Source organism: Lepidochelys kempii, chromosome 2, assembly GCF_965140265.1.
Source record: "Lepidochelys kempii isolate rLepKem1 chromosome 2, rLepKem1.hap2, whole genome shotgun sequence".
Classification (NCBI taxonomy): Eukaryota; Metazoa; Chordata; order Testudines; family Cheloniidae; genus Lepidochelys; species Lepidochelys kempii.
In genome coordinates, this window is record NC_133257.1 from 23,159,032 (window position 1) to 23,172,603 (window position 13,572).

Consider the following 13,572-nt stretch of genomic DNA (forward strand, 5'->3'; position numbering starts at 1 on the left):
GTAGATGGTTCTAGCCATGGTATTGGTCCCTAACCTTCACAAGTATCAAATTCCCCAATACAATTACAGAGCAAAACTTCATGTGCACACTTTATGGGTTGGCCATAGAAACACAGCCTGGGTCTGATGTTCAGCACCCAAAATTCCAGATGAAGTACCGGCAGCCCTGCGTGCTCAGCACCTCAGAAAAATAAAGCCTGGCAGCTGTGACACAAAGTCATCCAAGATCGCCTGGTTAGTTCCATCCCACCCCCCGTAAGGAAGGTTGCCATAAACTCCACCATCCCCAGAAGTGAGAGCCAACTACGGCTGGACATAGTCATCACCAATGAGGACCGGAAGAAGATAATCATGGTGGACGTCACAGTCCCCTTCGAGAACAGGACCCCAGCCTTCTGCGATGCACGAGCTCAGAAGCTGGAGAAATATAACCCTCTGGCCAAAATCTTGAGAGCTAGGGGTTGCCAGATTCAGACACACACACACACTGATCGTTGGAGCCCTGGGCACATGGGACCCCAATAACAAGCAAAAGTTGCGGGAATGCAGAATCGATCAATGCTACGCTTTGCTGATGTGGCAACTCATGGTGTCGGACGCCATCACGTGGTCAAGGGATATCTATATAGAACACATCACCAGACTTCGGCAATACCAGGAGGGATAAGCTGGAGTTCCGATGAGAAGTGCAGTAGGGAAAGTAACTGAAATACTTCCCTGATGGATTGCATTTTCTGATTGGACAACTTACCCTAATTCTCAATTACTGAGGGACAATCTTCACTTATTGATATATTTTGCTTTCCTCAACCAACTCTCTGTACAACTTTTCATGAGTGATGTACCTGAATACTTGCATGCTAATATCTAAACTGTATTCTTAAATTTATTCACCTAAATCTGGGTTATTGCCGATTATGTACTGTATATAACATCTGACTTTTAAAAACAAACTTTGTATTTGTGGATAATCCAAGCACTATACCCAGATGTACAGACACTTTTTTCTCAACCTGTGTATTATATAATTTTAACATTAGCTTTAATAACATTTTAAAACCTTAATTAGTCTCATTAACAGCATGAATGGCTCCTTTGCTGAAAAAGCATAAATGTCATCTTAAGGGGGAAAAAGCTAGTTACTTAACCCTTTGAACACCACTAATTTCCAGGTGGATGACACCTGGAAACCAGGTTAATTTTAGGGGCTGAGGACCTGGTGGTTGCGGGAGAGTTTGGTAGCACAGAGGAAGTGTATGTGAGGAACAGGGATGTTAGAACTAGATGCCTGTATTGAGCAGAAGGAAGGCTTTGTACCTGGAAGGAGAATGGGATACTTGCCAGAGGAGTTAAGGGAAAGAGCAGCAACTGTGTGGGGTGTTGAGGGTGCTTGCCATAGGGGTGGTTAACTGGGGTTTTTGCAAATGATGGGGAAGGTGAAGTTTGAGGAGGGATGAGAAGAACTGTGCAAACTAGTATATGGCACCGTACTTGCCCTTAAAGTTAACGGCTGAGAGAAACTGGCAAACCTTTCTTTGCAATAACAGGAAAGTAAAAGAAAGGTGTTGTAAAAACTAATTCCACGATCCTGTTATCCCAACAACTAAAATTCTGCCAGTCAGCTTCACTGGCTTCCTGTGAGACAGACAATTTAGGTCAGAGGTGCCCAAACTTTTCCTCTTGTGCCCACCCTTACCTGTAATGAAACGTGTACGCACCATCTCCCTCCTCCACCTCCCAGCCGAAGCCGCAGCCAGAGGCTGGAGCCACAGCTGGGGACAGAGGCTGAGCCGGGGACAGGAATGGACCGGGGCCATGGTTGGGGCGGGGCTGGAGCAGAGCTGGGGGCAGAATGGGGCTGGGTCGTGCTCTGTCCACACCCCCATGGGGGCTGGCTTGGGCCCCCTGTGCCCCCCTGGATGTTCCTCCACGTCTGCCTAGGGCATGCCCCACAGTTATGGGATCACTGACCTAGGTCATCTAGTGCTTTTATTTCCTTTATGGAGTAGGATGCTCTGTCAGGTGTGAAGGTGTGGTAAGCCTTCTCCTCTTAACTAGGGAAATCTGCTGACTGAGCAGTAAGGAAGGAAGAGGACTCTGATAAGAGTTACTGAGAGAGCCATCTATGGAATTAAATTTAAAATGTATTTCTGTACGAGCAGCACAGACAAAAAGGGATTTAGAAGATGTCCCCAGTACAAATCTTGGCAGAAGTCAGGTAGGATAGGGGATAATAGAAGTGTAGGACTGGAAGGGATCTCAATAGATCATTTAGTCCAATCTTCTGCACTCAAAGCAGGACTGAGTAATAACTAAAGCATTCTTAACAGGTGTTTGTCTAACCTGTTCTTAAAAACCTCCAATGACAGACATTCCACAACTTCCCCAGGCAATTTTAGTAAGGAAGTTTTTCCTAATATCCAACCTAAACTTCCCTTGCTGCAATTTAAGCCCATTACTTCTTGTCCTATCTGAAGAGGTTAATGAAAACAATTTTTCATCCTCCTCCCTGAAGCAACGTTTTAGGTATTGAAAACTGTTATGTCCCCCCTCAGCCTTCTCTTCTCGAGACTAAACAAAGCCAGTTTTTTCAATCTTTCCTCCTACCTCATGTTTTTTAGACCTTTACATGTAAAAGAACTGCATGCATGAGCTCACTGAGTGCAATCAGGCTGTAGAGACGAGGGCACAGCCTCTACCCCAAGACCTTACTGTCAAAGGGTCTGATCCGGCAAACCTTTATGGTAATGAGAGCTACCGTCAGTTGTGTTTGCAAGATCAGACCCTGAGCCTGACTCAGACAATATAGTATAAACATGATGCACTGGATAAGAGTCAAAATGATTTACTTTAAAATCATCACTTACAGTGAGAATGATGTTTGAAAGCTTCATAGAAGAGGCCTGTTTCACTGAGGGCTTTGCAGGGAGAGAGCGTGGCTGATACAGCATCATCTCAGTGCTCAAGACATTGCATGGGTAAATCCCAGTACAAGAGATATGAAAATATAGCCCACTGCCCAACATCGCATTTCCCTTAAACATCATGCCATAAAGCACAGCCTGAAGCCAATTATGTTGATGTCAGGACCATAACTGTATTTTTAGGCCTCAGGCATTTATTTCAGCTGGAAGGAGAGAAGAGGCTACCACAATTGGGCACTGTGCAAACACAACCTTCTGCATATTAATATACAATTAATACTGTGTATTAACAATTAATACTATCTAACTGTTTCCTTTAAGTCTTTTAGAGGCAAGGGGTACAGAATCGTAAACTGCCTCATCCCACATTAAAATGTGTTTTAAAAGACAAAGCAATAAAATGGTTTATATATATTTTAAAAAAATGTTCAGCTGCTTGATCTAAGCAATTCTGTATCAGCTAGAGAGAAAAGCTGTGTTACGAAAGGGAGGTGCTGAAGACGGTCTCTTTGGGATTCCATTTTAACGATCTAATTTACCAGCTAAATCTATTTGAGTTTTTATTCTTTTTATTTGGTAGTGTTATGAACACTGAATCTAGGCTGTGACAATATCCTGAACAGGCAGCATAAAAGGGCAGTTCAAAGGACCAGGAGTGCAGCGGCATATTCTGCTACGGCAGCAATACGTAATGAAGCAGAATGTAATCTACAAACTAGGCCATGGCCTGAACTGGTGACTTGAAGAGTGGCTGATAAATACTGACAGAGACTGTGCACCGGGAGAGGGAGAGAGAGTCTGCCTCCAGTCGAGTTTGCAGGAAACTCCCTGCCACTCCTGTCAGATAAGCAGTGCAGTGAACCTTGCTTGTGGAACTCAAGTGCCTCTAGGCCCACGAGCTAATTCTGGCCAAGAAAACCCTGCTGGAATAGAAGGAAGAGGGATGTGCTTGTAAGGTACAGAGCTGACTCTGTAAGGACCTGTGCAGTGAGGAGAATCAAGCCACTGGAACTTTTAAACTGGTTCACTACCCCAGTTGAGGTCTACCTATTCCTGCATTGCCTTCAAAACACAACAGGTAATACTGTGCTCTCCACTCATGAATGAATGTAGAAATCCTCTCCCCTTATAGGCAAGATTTCAATGTTTATTTATGCTGCAGCTATCTTAATCCCTGATATGCCCATTCCCATCACAGTTTTGCTATTCACTCTACCATTAAAAGCTCATTGGAGATCCCCTCTCCTTTAAAACTAGCTGTAGGTAGCACAGGAAAGGAATCCAAATATGTGGCTACACCGTAGCTGCTAAAACAGCAGCTGTTCAGCAATGCTCCCATTTGACTCCATTTTCTCTCTTTCACTCCTTCAGCTGCATGGCTATGCCATTAGCATAGTAGGGGTAGGAGGTCTTCTTGGGGGCTCAGCACATTCTCTGTGTTGCTAGCCCAACGCCTGAGGATGTGTCAGAATCTGTTCTCCATTCTGGCATCACTAGGAGTGTGACTCTGGTCTAAACTGTGTGTGTGTCTGTGTGTGTGTTAAAGGCACCTTGATCGATCGGCCCATCAGCTCTCACAGAGAGAGCTCCGATCACAACACATCATTCGTGTTGTTCTAGCCAGTCCTTCAGCCACCCACTGGCCAGGCTGTCAGTGGCACCGGACACCCGATTGGTATAGCACATTGCAGCCCAGAACCCCTGAGCTCAAGCAACCTGCCAGCTCAGCTTCTCAAATAGCTGGGATTACAGGTGCACGCCACCACATCTGGTCATGTGTTAAAGTAAGCATTTAAAAGAAGAAAAATCCATTGAGCTTTTTAAGATCCAAAATTACAGCTCCTGGAAAACTCAACACAGTGCTAAATATCACAGAGCTTGACAGCTTTATACCTCTCTAACCACCAAGGGCCTAGTGCTGATCTCACTGTATCAATCAGGTCTAGCTCCAGTGAACCCTATGGAGGTACATCCGTGCAACTCTAGTGCAAGCAATCCTGGGTTAGTCACAAAGGCACAATTACCCAGCCAGAAAGGTCTTGAAAGAGATACTTCCAGATTCTCACCATATATGTGAAATTTACACTTCAGGGTTTCAGCACAGACAAGAGGAGGAAGTAGTTTTGGATCCTTTCTTATTAAAGTAAATGCCAGTATGCTAGAGTAGTGGACCAAAACACTGCAGGATCATCACAGTAAGCAGCCATGTGTTTCAGAACATTGGTATAGAATGCTGCAGAGATTCTTTTCTTTTACAATATGGGCTGAGGTCTTTATGAAGGGAATGCACAGTTATGACTTTTTTTTGTTTTTTTTTGCATGCATGCATACATCCACCTGGGCATTCACTCTATTTGTCTACTTGCATGTTTTCTTAATGCCTAGTAAGCACTTGTTTAAGGGCCTGATCCTGTCTCACAAAAGTCAATTAGAATTTTGCCATTGAACTTCAAGAGGCGCAAGATCAAATACCATCTGCATATTACTGCAAGACATAGGAAACAGGCTGTCCCCCTTCCACAGATTTATAGATTCTAAGGCCAGAAGGCACCATTTGATCATCCAGTTCAGGGGTGGGCAAACTATGGCCCGCAGGCCACATTTGGCCAGCCAGCCAATTTAATCTGGCCCTCGAGCTCCCACTGGGGAGTGGGATCTGGGGCTTGCACCGCTCCCACGTTCCAGCCAGGGACCAGGGTTGGGGGCTGCTCTGCACGCGTGTGCCATGGCTCCTGGAAGCAGCAGCATGTCCCCCCTCTGGCTTCGCACGCTGCCCCTGCCCCAAGTGCCACCCTCGCTGCTCCCATTGGTCGGGAATTGCAGGGGCGGTGCCTGCGGATGGGGCAGCACGTAAAACCGCCTGGCCATGCCTTTGCGTAGGAGCCAGAGAGGGGACATGCCGCTGCTTCCGGGAACTGCTTGAGGTAAGCACCGTCCGGAGCCTGCACTTCTGAGCCCCTCCAGAACCCCAACCCCCCTCCTGCCCTCCGAACCCCTTGATCCCAGCCCAGAGCATCCTCCTGTACCCCTCATCCTCAGCCCCACCCCAGAGCCCGCACCCCCAGCTTGAACCCTCCTCCCTCTCCCGCCCCGGTGTCTCAAACCCCTGCCTCAGCCCTGATCCCCCTCCCACTCTCCAAACTCCTCATTTCTGGCCCCATCCCAGAGCCCTCACCCCCTTCTGCACCCCAACCCCAATTTTCATGGCCGGCCATACAATTTCCATACCCAGATGTGGCCCTCGGGCCAAAAAGTTTACCCACCCCATCTAGTTTGACCTCCTGTATAACACAGGCCATAGAACTTCCCAAAATAATTCCGAGCGCAGATTTTTTAGAAAAACACCCGATCTTCATTTAAACATGGTCAGTGATGGAGAATCCACCATGATCCTTGGTAAATTGTTTCAAGGGTTAATTACCTTCACTGTTAAAAATTTACACCTTATTTCCAGTCTGAATTTGTCTAGCTTCAACTTACAGACATTGGATCATGTTATACCCTTCTAAGTTAGACTGAAAAACCCCTTATTAAACATTTGTTTCCCAAGTAGATACTTACAGACTAATCAACTCACCCCTTAACCTTCTCTTTGTTAAACTAAATAAATTGAGTTCCTATATGGCATGTTTTCTAAACCTTTAATCATTCATTCTCATGGCTCTCCTCTGAACCCTCTTCAATGTACTTGAATTGTGGGCTCCAGAGCTGGACACAGTATGCCAGCAGTATTTTCACTGTGCTAAATACAGAACTAAAGTAACTTGTCTACTCCCCTGTTTATGCATTCCAGGATCGCTTTTGGACACAGCATCACATTGAGAGCACATGTTCAGCTGATAATCCACCACGACCACCAAATCTTTTTCAGAGTCCCTGCTTCACAGGATAGAGTCCCCCATCCTGCAAGTATGCCCAACGTTCTTTGTTCCTAGATGCATACATTTACATTTGGTTGTAGTCAAACATATATTATTTGCTTGCACCAAGTTTAAAAAGTGAACCAGATCGCTCTTCAATCAGTCACCTGTCCTCTTCATTATTTACCACTCCCCCAATTTCTGTGTCATTTGCAAACTTTATCAGTGATGATTTTATGTTTTCTTCCAGGTCACTGATGAGGATGTTAAATAGTGTACGGCTATTAATGAGGGACCCCACAGAAACACACCAGCTTGAGGACGATTCCCTTTTTACAACTACATTTTGAGACCTATTAGTTAGTCAGTTTTAAATCCATTTAATGTGTACCACGTTAATTTTATATTGTTCTCGTTTTTTAATCAAAATGTCATTGGGTACCAAGTCAAACACCTTACAGAAGTCTAAGTATATTACGTCAAGGCTATTACCTATTATCTTTATTAACCAAACTTGTAATCTCATGGAAAATGGTATCAAGTTAGTTTGACAGGATCTGTTTTTCATAAACCCATGCTGATTTGCATTAATTACATTACCCTCCTTTAATTCTTTATTTATAGAGTCCTGTCTTAGCTGCTCCATTATCTTGCCTGGGATCGATGGCAGGCTTGACCAACCTATAATTACCCAGGTTATCCTGTTTACCCATTTAAAAAAATGGCACAAGATTAGTTGTCTTCCAATCTTCTGGAACTTCCCCAGTGCTCCAAGACTTATTGAAAATCAACATTAACAGTCCAGTGAGCTCCAGCTCTTTTAAAACTCTTGGATGCTGATTTAAAATACTCTAACTTTAGTAGGTTCTGTTTAAAATCCTCCAGAGATACTAGTGGAATGGAAAGAGTGTTATCACCATAGGACGCACTCCACTGGTACTGGAGGGGAAAGCCTATTCATGGTGACTCACTCTCATGTTTCGGCCTCTTTAGCACACCAGAGAAACTGCCAGAGAAAAAAGGTTGTACTAACAGTAGAAACCCATTAAATGGTTTAGCACAAAACCAAAAATCCACTTCCTCCTTCCACCAAAAAAAAAAAAAAAAAAAAAAATAATGCTCCGTCTCACCCACAATTACATTTTGAAAAATGCCAGTGTAAATGCAGCACGATTCTTTGTAACACTGGATCTTACGACTTTTACTGTAGTGGTTCTCAACATTGCATTCTCTCTTCCCTCTGACACACACAAACCCCTTAAACCTGCAAGGAGGTACTGTGAAAAGGTACTAGGTTAAATTCACACATGGCAGTGCTGACTGGGATTCAGACTGTGCTGAATGGAGACTAGTTTTAGACTTTTCAGTGGGAGGACTGTACTTTGGGCAGTGTAGAAAGGAAAACATGCCAGATTTGTTTAGATCTGACTGAGTGATGACTAATGTTGACAGTAAAAACTGAGAAAACTCAGACTATTATTGTACCCCAGTGTGTGCACAGTGCATTTATAAAATACTAGCCTGATTTGCTTAAAAGCAAAATCAGTGCTAAACACAAGTTAACCAATGCAAATTTCATAGTTGCATTACATGGGACTAATTATGATGCAAATCACGCGAGTTGCACAACAGGGGCATGTGACAGAATTCAGTTTCTCTAATGCACGGCTGGAGTCATAGTCCTAAGCAGTCCATTCTCTAGAAAACCAACCCTGACTGATTTCCACACTCGTGTTAGCTGATGCCCCGAGGAGCAGTCACTGGGAGAATAGTGCTAGCAAAGGTTACCTGTGGAACACTTCATTGTCATGCTGTTGGTGTTATTGAAGCAGCTCTCTGCAGTGGGGCTCTTTTCCCAGTGCTGCTGAAGATTGTGCATTAAGTATTCTCACCGAATGAGCTATTCTTGAATAGCCAAGAGAAGCTGATCTAGAAACACAGGCATTGCCAATCAGAAAAGACCAGTAATGTTCCACCTAGCACTCTATCCTGTCTCCAGCGGTGGACTGTGTCAGAAACTTCAGAGGAAAGTGTAAACAATCACCACAAGTATCTTACAACAATGCTTAAAGCTGCATTCTTCACCCTGCTGTTGGGTGCTCATGGTATCATCACCTGTTACAGGGAAACGGAATCCTGAACTCTGATCTTAGGGACTTTGGCTATGCCTATACTTCAGCAGCTACCGCAGCACCACTGTAGTACTTCAGCACAAACGCCCACTACAGTGCCGGAACCAGTTCTCCCGTGGCTGTAGTTAATCCATCTCCCCGAGACGCAGTAGCTAAGTCAACAGAAGAATTCTTCTATCGACCTAGCGCTGTCTACACAGGGGGTTAGATCACCTTAACTACGTTGCTCAGGATGTGGATTTTTCACGTCCCTGAGTCACGTAGCTGTATTGACCACTTTTTAGTGTGGACCAGGCCTCAGTTTCTCTTTACAGTACTACACCCTTTGTTCTAGAGCAGACTTCCCCAGTAACTTATGCCAGGTGTACGCTAAAAAGTTAGGCTGATCCAGCTACGTCACTCAGGTGTGTGAAAAATTCTGACCATATCCTGAGCGAGGTAGTTAAGCCTTCCTAACCTGATGTACACATTGCTAGGTCAATGGAAGAATTCTTCCATCGACCTAGCTACTGTCTCTTGGGCAGGTAGATTAACTACAAACAGAAGAACCCCTCCTGTTGCTGTAGTGAGTATCTGCACTGAAGCACAGCAGCTGTGCCACTGTAGCAGTTTAAGCGTAGACACAGCCTGAGTCCATATGCTTATTACCCTTAATGTGAAATAGTATTGCTGGAATATGCTAGGGTTTAGATCATGCCTTTGTATTACAAGCAGGCAAAATTCTAACCCTGCTGTAAACAGATTCTACATATTGTATTTGGTTGGAATTGACACCTTTTCCTGGAGGTTACATTTGAATTACAAAGGCCTAGTCTACAGTGGAAAGTCTGGTTGGGGAACTGGCACAAATTACACTGGTATAAGCACTTTTATACTGGTATAATTGCATCTACACTAGGTCTTTTACTTGCATATCTATGCCATTGAAAAAACAAAAACAAAAAAACCCCACACCCCTGACTGACGTAGCTAGGCTGGTAAAATTTTCTAGCGTAGATCTGTCCTAACAAACAACAAAAACTTGAACCTTAGGGCTCATCTCCACTTACCAGAGGATCAACACGTGGCAATAGATCTACTGGGGGTCGATTTAGCGGGTCTAGTGAAGACCCGCTAAATTGACTGCTGATCGCTCTCCCGTCGACTCTGGTACTCCATCGGAACGAGAAGCATAAGGTAAGTCAATGGGAGAGTTTCTCCCGTCGACCCAGCGCAGTGTAGACACCGCAATAAGTTGACCTAAGGTACGTCAACTCCAGCTACGTTATTGCGTAACTTAGGTCGACTTAGCCCTGTAGTGTAGACCTGCCCTTAGTCTAAACTTTCTTTCTAAGGTTGGCTGATCCTTGCATTTCCCAGCAGACAGCCTTCTATCCCATCCCCCTAGCCTTTCCGCTCAGAGCTCCTCTAATCTCCCTTCTGTCCAGGATAATACAGTTAACAAGCCAGACCTGCCAGGAGTCAGCAGTTATCAGTCACCATCACATCACCCAGGAGGGCTCCAAAACTTGCTAACAAGGTGAACAGAAGAGCCCTACTGCTCTGTTGCATACCTTCCCCCAGAGCAATTGCTCCAACATCATCCCCTGACTGTTTCATCAGCAAGCTGAACACAGTGGAACTGAACTCCTGACTTTTCTTCCCAAACCCTTCCTTCTCCTCTCCCATTCTACAGCACTGCTGACAACACATGTCACTCAGACCCAGGCCATCTTTGATTCCTCCCTTGCCTGTACCCCTCACATCCAGTTAGCACACAAATCCTGCTGCTTTCCCCTTCATGTTAATTCCAAAATCTGACCACATTGTTAAAGCTCCAGTTCAGGCCCTGGTCATTTCCTTTCTTGGCTACTGCTGCCTCCTCTCCAGTTACACACAGCACCCCACTCTGACACACTCCAAAGCACAGTGGCTAGGATAATCATCTTTCCTTGTTAGTCACTGTCACCAGATCACCTTCCAAGTCCCTCCACAGACTCCCCCTGTTCCACTGCATTAAGTTCAAACTGTTAATCCTCACTTTTAAGGCTCTTGCTCCTCCATAATTTGTCAGCTCTTGTATGTTATCATCTTGACACTTGCCTCCTCCATTCCACCAGCAATTGAACCCTCTTCCATGTGTCTGTCAGCTTCTCTCACAACAATCTCCAGGCCTTCCTTCCATGCTGGCCCTTAGGCATGGAATGCCCTCCCTGAAATAATTTGCAAAGCCACTACCCAATGCTCTTTTAAATGCCTCCTAGAGATGCACCTTCGCTACAAGACCATTGAGTTTGCTTCTGTGGTAGCCGCATTTTACTTAATTTATTTTTGTAAAACAAAAAAATCTCCTCTCTTGGAACCATCAGGAATGGTACAAGAATGAACCTATATAACTGTGTGATCTTGTAAATTAACCTTGTCCTCCCCTGCCCACCTTTCCTTCTTTTGTCTGTCACATTCAGCTGTCGAGTCCCTTCTCAGTTCAAAGGTAATATGTCAAAGGGCCTGACACCGACTACATTTTTACAGAAGCTACAAGGCTATAAGATGAATCTAAATGTTCAGCATGTAAATAAGAGGTGTGGTATCAGATGTAATAAAGGTTTTTAGACTTGTGCAATATTAAGCAAACATATTAAAATCACTTAAAATAATCAACGGGGAAAGAAAAATAAAATAGAGAATGTGAGATTTCTATTTTTCTTCCCTCGTTGATTATTTTACGTGATCTTATAATTTAGTTAGGATAAATGGGAGGGACAATGGTCTAATGAGTAGAGCAGGAAACGCAGGATTCTTAAGTTCTTGTCTTGGTTCTGTCACTGACTTTCTAGAAGGTCTTCAGCAGGTCTGAACGTCTTTGCACTTTGCTTTGCTCATATGGAAACTCATTGGGTTTAATAATGTTTGCCTCTCACTGGGATATTTCACTTCTATAACGCTTATCTATGAATGTGACAGATGTTAATCATGTTGCTTTGGATGTTGCTCACATACTAAGATGACAAGGTGGTATAAAAACCTGTATAGAATGAGGAGGATGGTCCAGGATTAGGGCAGTAGCCTGAGACTTGGCTCAATTCCCAGCTCCGTTACAGATTTCCTATGTGGCCTTAACCAAGTCAGTTTCTCTCTCTGTGCCTCAGTTCCCCAACGATAAATGCAGGTAACAGCACTTCCCTACCTCCTGGGGTTGTGGCGAGGATATATGTGTAAAACTGAGGTGCTCAGATACAACAGTGCTGTGGACCAGAGAACTACGTCAGGTATCTAGAACAGAATGGAATCTTCTGAAGATGTCAAAGCACTTTACAAAGAAAATTAATTAACATTCAAATAATGTTATATGCTTGATATAAAATTATGTAATATAAATATGTTATCTATGAAACTCACATTATATAGAGTTATTCATGTTATGTTTCCTTCTTATATTATTTGTGAGACACACACACAATAAGTTCTCCAGAGCAGCTTTCTTACCTGAAAAGCCCAGCAACTTCTGATACTATGCAGATGATAAAAAAATATAAAATAATGTAATTCATAAAAAGAGCTTTTAATTATTTTTGGGACTTGGTACTCTGTTATTGTCTCCCCTGTAGAATATTTGGTTTATTAGGGAGCACAGGTGCTCACCTTAAAAAAAGATTCACTCCAGAGTCTGATCTGGATACACCAACTGCCTCCTGTACCAGCTGATGCGGGGAAAAAAGCATCCAACCTGACACATAAGGAACATGAAGCAAACAAAATCAGGCAGGCACAGGTAAAATGAGGAATTCCAGCTACAAATAAATGTTTAATAAATGCTATCATACTGCTATGTCCTCATGTAGTGAGTTGACATTACACATCAAAGAAGTGACAACCTTCAATTGCAGAGTAACTGCGGATTTGCATTACATTTGCTTTGTGTCTTGGGAACAGGCTTACATTTTCTTGCAACTAATGAATTAAAGTGATTTTTAGGGAGCTGACAGTTCTGGGGGAAAAAAATGTGGCTCTGAAATATTCTTCATTGCTAACCCTTTGTAGTAGTAATTGGAGTAGTTCTTACTCTAGCTTGCCAGAAGCATAGTTTTCATTAAATATTAAAAAGCTATTTGTTAAAATAACATTACCATAGCAACTAGAGAAAGCTAAAATACTGCGTTGCTGACTCACAGCACATTAATCAACCACTAGCTATTATTTAACAAGACCTTGCAGGGGGCTCTCACAGTAACGACCGAGTTGATAAGAATACAGCAGTCGCTGAATCAATAGTCCCTGAGTACAGCGATCATCTCTGGTCGCTTTGGTTCTGGACTCTGACCTCTTTGTTATGGCTAATGCCTGTTGCACTCAGTGTCTGCCCCCAACATGGGAAGAAAATGCTTTTGGAGTGTGCATTGTAGACCCTATTAAATAGGAACTACATGATGGAATGGGATGGTATAGAGGTTTTACTGGCGTAAGTTTGGAATGGCTGCTTTACTCACAAGTGATGAAGGCATGAATAAACTATGCAGGTTATTCTAAATGAGTGCTCATGAAACCTTTAGCTCACACCACATAACCATGTAGGTAGTACCATTTATGTGCCATAAGTCACAGAAAATCTATTTTAGTAAAGTCTAAAAAAAATTATTAGGACTATTTCTTGTAGCAGGGGCCTGAAGTTACCATAAT

General features: G+C 43.6%; 1 protein-coding gene across 6 annotated transcripts in view; it reads right to left on the reverse strand.

Moving 5' to 3' along the window:
- Positions 1–13,572, reverse strand: part of ZHX2 (zinc fingers and homeoboxes 2) — a 113,317-nt gene that overhangs the window by 48,972 nt on the left and 50,773 nt on the right. The window lies entirely within an intron of this gene.